Source organism: Ambystoma mexicanum, chromosome 1p, assembly GCF_040938575.1.
Source record: "Ambystoma mexicanum isolate Mex_15411 chromosome 1p, UKY_AmexF1_1, whole genome shotgun sequence".
NCBI lineage: Eukaryota > Metazoa > Chordata > Amphibia > Caudata > Ambystomatidae > Ambystoma > Ambystoma mexicanum.
Window position 1 is genome coordinate 103,881,010 of NC_090921.1, and position 7,895 is coordinate 103,888,904.

The 7,895-nt window shown below is 44.2% G+C and overlaps 1 long non-coding RNA gene across 2 annotated transcripts; it reads right to left on the reverse strand.

Moving 5' to 3' along the window:
- Positions 1–4,976: 4,976 nt before the first annotated feature.
- LOC138459848 (uncharacterized) lies at positions 4,977–7,098 on the reverse strand. 2 transcript variants are annotated; one of them, XR_011263602.1, is made up of 4 exons: positions 6,969–7,098; positions 6,319–6,427; positions 5,860–5,941; positions 4,977–5,704 (listed from the first exon to the last, which is right to left on the reverse strand). It is a non-coding gene; the product is annotated as an uncharacterized lncRNA (long non-coding RNA). The 2 variants fall into 2 exon arrangements; XR_011263134.1 differs by lacking the exon at positions 5,860–5,941.
- Positions 7,099–7,895: the final 797 nt, after the last annotated feature.

Genomic DNA, 7,895 nt, shown 5'->3' on the forward strand with positions numbered 1-7,895 from the left:
GCCACTCTCCTCCAATGAGATCAGTGTGCCTGTGAGCACCCCACCCCCTGCAACGCAACAGGCCAGTGACATAGAAGTAGGACTACAGTTTTATTTGTGTTTACTTTAATCCTACTTCTATGTCTATGGCCAGTGCCGTTTTATTTTATCAGGTCACCCTAATGATAGGAGTAAAAGGTGTGCAGTGACTTGGCAAACACGGTAGGGTGACCAGACGTCCGGGTTTTTCCGGGACAGTAATCACCCCCTGTCCCGGGGTCCTGGGAGTTTTTTCATTTTGCAAACCGCATCCGGGGTTTGCAAGGTTGGGTGCCCAAGGTCCCTGTTTGTGCCTGGACCTGATTTCCAAATCCCGAAATCAGGTCCCGGCACAACTTTAAATGCGCGAATGGGGGCGTGAAAAGCATTTCACGCACCCATTTCCTCTTACTTGGCCTCCCCGGCCACGTTTCTCCAATAAGAGGGGTGTGCATGTGAGCACACCCCCCCCCCCCGTCCTCCCCAGCCCCGCAACAGGCCAGCGACATAGAAGTAGGACTATATATTTTTTGTATTTATGGTAGTCCTACCTCTATGTCTATGGCCTGTCCGTTTTTGTTTTTTTAAAATCTGGTCACCCTAAAACACGGTATAAATAATAGTGCAAGTGTCGAGTGGATGATACACCTCTGTGGAAAAATTGGTAGAAAACTAGCGCTCAATGAGAGGTCTTCCAGCAGTGCAGTTTGTGGTGCATGCAGAGTGGGTGCCCTGAGTGGGCTCCTCTCGCCCCCAGCACACAGTGGGGAGGGTGCCTGTAGTGCGTCTGTAAAGTGTCCTGTTAGTGTGGAGTGACTGGTAGAAATGTAGTTCAGAACTTTCTGCAATGTCCTTCAGTTCGAGCCCCGCCACTCTCTTGTTACCATTAATTTAAAAAGAAAACCCTTCTGTGGCCCTTAAAATATTCCTTGATTCCAAATAATTTCAATGGAATGCTCAAGTTAAACCAGCATTTCCATATCAGGGACCCGAAATGCAACTGGGATAGGGTGAGTCGCTATTGTTGGGTCTGAGACGGGGTGACAGGGGATCTCCCTGCACTGAGGCGAGGGTGATCTACTCTGTGGGGTGTCCAGAGAGATTTCCAGCATCCAGGAGAGAGTGCAGAAGCAGACACGCACACCTGGGCCTATCAGCAGTTGGGAGCATTGCAAAGGACAGCGCCCAAGGATTACAGAGGGATTGGATGGGTTGGTAGGGCGTCAGAGGGGTACAACAATGGAAAGTTCAAGGATTACCTGGAGAGGGTAGTTTCGCATCCTTCGTGAAAGTGGCAAAGATGGAGGCTGTGTCTGAAGGGTGTAGTCGCCAGACTTCAGGAGAGGGGAAGGGCTGGAGGGCATTCATGGGGAGGATTTTCCTCTCAGACTTCGGAGGAGTGGTAGGCGTGGATGGTGCATTTATGGAGGGCAATCTCCCAGTCTTCCTACATCACTGACCACTTCAACCCTTATCACCGTCAACTTTCACTTCTTGGTGACGCAGGCACCCAGATCCACCCTCATGACTACGCTGCACTGGCAGCCCTCCACACTGACTCTGCTAACATCTCCCTCTCTCCCGACCCCTTGGGAAGGGTGGCAGTGGGGGGCTCCTTATCAATATGGACCTCAACACTGCCAATCTACCCTGTCTGACATCAACTCTTCCTCTTTGTAATATGCCACTATTCAACTCCCCACTCTTACTGCTCTCACTGTTCTCTGTTGACCCCGTGATCCTCTCAGTTTCTTCCTCCCAGATCTAACCCTTCTCCTTGAGTCACTTCCTACTGACAGCCCAATTGGTATGATGGGGAACTTTAACCTCCCAAAGCCCTTTCTAGCCACCTGCCCTGAACTTAAATCCATCCTATCTAACCACTCCATCTACTCCCTCCAGGACCCCACTACTCCTTTGGTGGCAGCTCTCTTGATTTTGTCTTTCTCTCTAATTCACTCTCCCCTGACATCGCCATTGACACCGCTCTCTCTCTCATCACAGCATTCCTCACTTTAAGATCTCAGCCCTTCACCTTCTACTCCTCCTCTCCCCTCTTAAATGACTAAGAGGAAGATCACACAGGACTCATTTGCCTCTTACCTTGATGACGTGAGGGCCTCCCTCTTGTTCCTTTCCACTATTAATGCTTCTTCCATTGACTGTGATTTTTCTGACTTTCGACTTACGACTCAATTTGACCAATACTATCTGTATCCTGCTTGCACATTTACAGCTTTCTTTCCCTTTACTCATCTTTGGATCACCTCCGAAATTCAGAAACCTCAAAACAAACATGCACCGTCACCTATGACGCTGGCAGAAATTACAGACACCTACTCTACTCCTATTCATTTTATTTATATATTTGTTACGCGCCAAAAAGCTTGCAGCCATCGGGGCACGACACAGACACAAAAGGATGAACAGAAGAAACAGGACAGGATCATTGATCTCACACACATTCCCTTGCTGTCCTAACCGCTGCACTGGACTCTGCAAATGCTCCTACTTCACAAACCTAATCTCCTCCTCTAGCAATAACCCACAAACTTTCATCTACCCTCCAATTCTTGCTTACACCACCCTAACCAACATCCACTGCCTCCTCCCTTTCTGCTAAGGACTTTTCTCATTACCTTTCCTCCAAAATCTCTATAATTCTTGACATTCTCACAACCATCCTCTCTCTCCTCCCCAAACCCTCCTTCTTTCCATCACCTCTCCCCTACCTCTTCTATGCCTGAGTACTCCTCCCTTACCTCTCCTATTGAATTAGCAACCAGCCTTCAAAGTTTCAACCCATCTTGCACTCCTATTGACCCTTTTGCTTCACAAATGGTCAAAGACTTAGTCTCAATCACTTGTCCATATCTCCCAGAGCTTTTTAACCTCTACATCTCTGCTGGACTCCTCATTTCCTCCTTGAAATCTTCAACTATCTTACCCTATTGAAGAAACCCTCTGCTGACCCAAATGCCCCAGCAACCTATCGCCCACTTATTCTCCTCACCCATTATTCAAAAGTCCATTAGCTTGAGGATAGTGGCCTCCAGGGACTTCATTTCACCAAAATGCCAGGGGTAGCGGAAGTGACATCACATGCCCCTTGACTTCTAATGACAACACAGGAAGTGATGCCATTTGAGCCCACCCCGAAGTGACATCACGGGAAGCGATGGAACACAACAGTTTACCCCTTAACAAAATAGAAAGTGGCATCACATAGCATTGTTTGTAAGTACACTATGAAAAATATGGTTACAATATCACTGTAACTTTATATACAGAAATGGATCACCAAATGTATCGGCAGAAAAAAGCATGTTATAACTGCAACTTGTGAAAAGCAAAATACAAAGTCCAAAATTGATGCTTATTCTACTCTCAATGTTTTTCTAGAAGATTTTGTCTGCATTGTGAATTTGAGGTGTTTAAGAACAGACTATATCAGTGACTCACCTCCCGAAGTGTGCCTAAAGTAAACCTTTAATAAGTCTAGCAATTATTTTTTAGAATTCCAGAAAGACAAATTATTTGTTATTCCTATTCTTTCTTATTTTGGGTCACCATGGACCCCCCTGATTTTTTAAGAAACCTGAACAAGAAAGCCATCCATCTAGAAACAAAGAGGCACATGTCATTTGCCACAGCCCAGGAGCTCCAATTTGTAAAAAAAAAAAAAAGGGAGTAAGACGAGAGACCACAAGGGTAGCAAGGGGGACCCCTAAATGATGTCCCTGGTGGCCTTGGAGATCGCCTTCAATCTGGCCTTCAGAGCAAACACTCCACCGAGAAAGCACTCATGCATGCCTCCAACTTTTTCTCTAAAGCTCACAACACCAAATAACCTTCTATACTCATCGTTTTGGACTTTTCTGATGCTTTCAATACTCTCAATCTCTCTTCTCTCCTCCTCACTCTCCAGGACCTTGGGTTTCACAAATTGGCTCTTTCTTGGAACGCCTCCTACCTGGAACATCAATCCTTTAAAATCTCTTTAAACTCAGCGTTCCCAATTTGTCAGTCCTTGCACCTCTGCTCTTTACCCTCTATACCTCTGGCCTAGAAAGACTTCTCTCATCCTTTGGATTTTACTATCACCTTTTTGCTGATGACACTCACATTTTGTTGCCATTTGTCTCCTTCACCCCAGTCATCTCGGAATGGATTATGAACTATCTCTCTGCAATTTATCACTGGACTGCTTTCCACTGCCACATGCTGAACTCTTCAAAAACGGAAGTCATCTTTTGCATGGCTTCCAACGCATCCCTATCTTTCTGTCTCCTATCTCCCTCCGGCCTGTCCTTCTCGCTCCCTTACCCAAGGCTCGCAATTTTGGGATCCTCTTCGAAAGTAACCTACGAGTGCAACAGTACACCACTACCACTGCCTCTCATTGATAAGAAAAGTGTCTTGAGTATCTATCTTTTTTGAATTGTAAATCATTAATAATCTCAGTAAAAAGACTAGTATATGTACCTCATGAAATGAAGCTAGCAACCCGTATATTGGGTGCAGCCACCTGGATGGTCAAATCGAAGTGAAAACAGTGGGAAAACCCACGCTGTCCATACATAGGCATAGTACTACTAGTGATCGAACTTCTCAATTACAGCTTGTATATGTGCTCAGGATCTACTGAGTACATCAGAATTGGCTTCCTGGGTGAATATTGGCAGATTTTGACCCCTATTTCGATCTATTAAGTCGATATAGCGACCGGCTTATTAAGTTACAATCTATGATGGGCATCAGAGCCTTCTGGGCACTAAATAGATGGGTGTCCCCTACTTCACTGGCAAGAAGGGGAAGCATTTCGCAATAATAAACAATGGTCAAGCCAGCAGGTTAGAAACTAAGTTCACTTAGAAAAACATAGTTCCATCAATAGCATGATAACAGTATCCCACAGTCAACACCACAGATCACCCCATACAGACCACAGTAAAAACTTTAAAAAGGTACATTTTTATTATTTTAGTCAAATTTCATTAAGAGAATATTAAATCACTTGGAATTTACACAAGATATTAACATACAGAAATATAAAGTGCAATGTGTGATAAAATGTGCTGATCACAAAAGGAGGCTGTGAACAATTCAATGCCAGATGGCCATGCAGGGGAAGAATGGCAATAATCCCTCAAATAGATGTTCAGTTGCCAGAACAACATTCTCCATTAAGGAAAGACACAATCTCTCAAACAGAAGGAGCCAGGTCAACTGGACAAAGATGGATATAGCAATTTGATTAAATTAATAAGTTGATTAGCTCAACCCATCACATAGGCAAAAGAAAAAAAGAGAACAGTAATGTGATCCCAAATAGGGCAGTCCAATAGTGTATTAGCACTTCAAAACCTCACAATCCTAAAACCATGCACTAAAAATCTGGCATAGGATGCTATATGTCAACTACTAAAGTGGCATGCACAAATTCACATTAATACATATAAGCAATGTAATAAGCATGACACCAAAAAAGAGTAGTTTCGATGGAAGAAACATCTAACTGGATTGCAGATGATGTCCATCTTCGTCAGGATGTGGCATTCCCATAGACATATTCTTGAGGATTCGTCTGCGATTTATTTAAATTTTAAAGGACGAATACACAGGTTGGTGAATGTTAATAACAACCTTTAAATTAAAGGTGGTATCACATAAATAGTAGTTCTGCCTGAAATAAAAAAAGAAAAAAAGAACAGGCATGTAAACAATACAAGTCGTCTGTACACATAAAAACAGGTGATCTGAGGCTTAACCCCAGGGAACCGCTCCCATACTAGTCGAATCAAACATGTCAAGTGACTAAGGGGGAGAAAATCTAATTACCACGATCTCAACTGCTGAAAAGGCAAAGATTCAGGAGGCGACAATCCGGCCATGCCGACAATAGATCACAAGTGAATTGGATCTGAAATTGAAAATAATGATTTTACAAGAACTGAAGGCTAAAAAATGACCACATATTGGTCATTAAGGTAATCTGAATTCGAGAGACTAGTGAAGAAATAGGGGACCCCAATATACCGAGTCAAAGAAAAGCTCTGTGAAGGGCCAGTCGTGACGAATAATAAATAAAAGCAAAAAAAGCCCAAAAAGGTGAAGAAAAGAGAATGATAATAAAAGAAAAAAGCGCATAATTGTTTAAAAAAAATATTGTAAAGTGCAGAGCAAAGAATCAGGGCAAAACTTAAAGCAACCGCCAACAAGAAACACCCTGAAAAGTTGTTTTTTGTGTTTACTCCAAGCAGAGTGCCAAATAAAATACATGAAGCCAATGTGGCTCACCTGGAGGCTAAATGGTTTACAGTGTCGCCTCGTGTTGAATCGAGTTTCTAAATCTCCATAAACTCCCAATTGGGTAATTCACAAGATGTCAATCAGTACGAGTCATTATCTGATGGGTAATAAAAATAGGACACAGTGCATGAATAAAGTGTCCAAAATGGACCTAAAGTCTACAGGCAAGTTGATAACATCAGTAAGCTTGCTAAGTGAAGTTCATGTAGTTCACAGTTAGAGAACGCCCCTAAAGCAGTGCGGGTCCACCCGCGAAGGAGACACGTGTCATCTCGCAGTTAAATGTATACACGATCAGCGTGAATCCCCGCACAAGAAAGTCTCGTGAATTCCCTAGTTGTAAGCCAACAGGGCACAGTACATAATTGAAATGTCCAAATTGGACATAAAGTCAGCAGGCAAGTAGATAACATCACTAAACTCGCTAAGTCAAATTCATGTAGTACACAGTTAAAAAACACTAATCAGGCAATACAAGTCCGCTCGCGAGGAAGACGAGTGTCATCTTGCAGTGAATGTGTACAAAATCAGCGTAGGTCCCTGCATGAGAAAGTCTTGTGGATTCCCTGGTTGTAAGCCGGCACTCAAACAGTAGGTGAAACGCCCATACACAGCGTATCCTGGCTCGAACAGCTTACCTGAATCAGCCGTCAAGAACCGAGCGGCAAAGCGAAACTGATCAGGTGCATCAGACGTTTGCCGTAGGAGTGCGGATCTATTTAAATCATCAAGGGGGCGTGGCTAATGAGACATAACATGCGATCCGGAATGGAAACTGCACGGGCGTGTCGGGTCTAGAGTCACGTGTCTCAAAGCCAACTAAGGAAGTAAATAAAGGCTAAAGGCATGGAGGCGTGGCTGTAAACGTTGTCAATAATACAGCAGTGTTGGCCGAAAGCGGTATAGCAGGAGTAGCGTCACATGAATCAAAAGCGACAGTGAAAATATATAAGAGGCTAAAAAGTGCCGACACTGCGTTAGAGAAAACACACGTATGGCACGCAAAATAAAATAAATACGACCAAGTAAACAGTAGAAAATACTTGGGAGAATGGCAATAACCCGAGACTGGATCACATCCGCAAGCCCTGTGAGTTCATCCTAGCCTTCTGGTTCTCAGTGACCTCTCAGCCGCATTCGACACAGAAGACTACCAGACACTCATTGACAATCAACATCGCTGCATGGGGAGCAGCGAGATCGTCTTCAGCTGGTTCAAATCATACCTTGCTAAATGCCACCAGTTTGTGCAAATGGACTCCTCCAGATCACCAACTTTTCCCATCACCTCTGGCGTCCCTGCAAGGATCCATCCTCTCCCTGTAATCTTCAGTCTTTATATAGAACCACTTGGAACCCTAATCCCTCCACACAACATCCACGTGCACCAATACGAAAATGAAACTCTGTTATACTTCAAGATATCCTCCATTGAAGACATCCACAGGCTCAAGGGTGCAGCAGCCATAGCTCTTGACAAATTAGGTGACCAGGCGCACCTGCACTGGTTCACCTGTGTCAAGCCTGGTCTTCGCCGGTCCCTGCAGGTATTTATACTGCCCTCC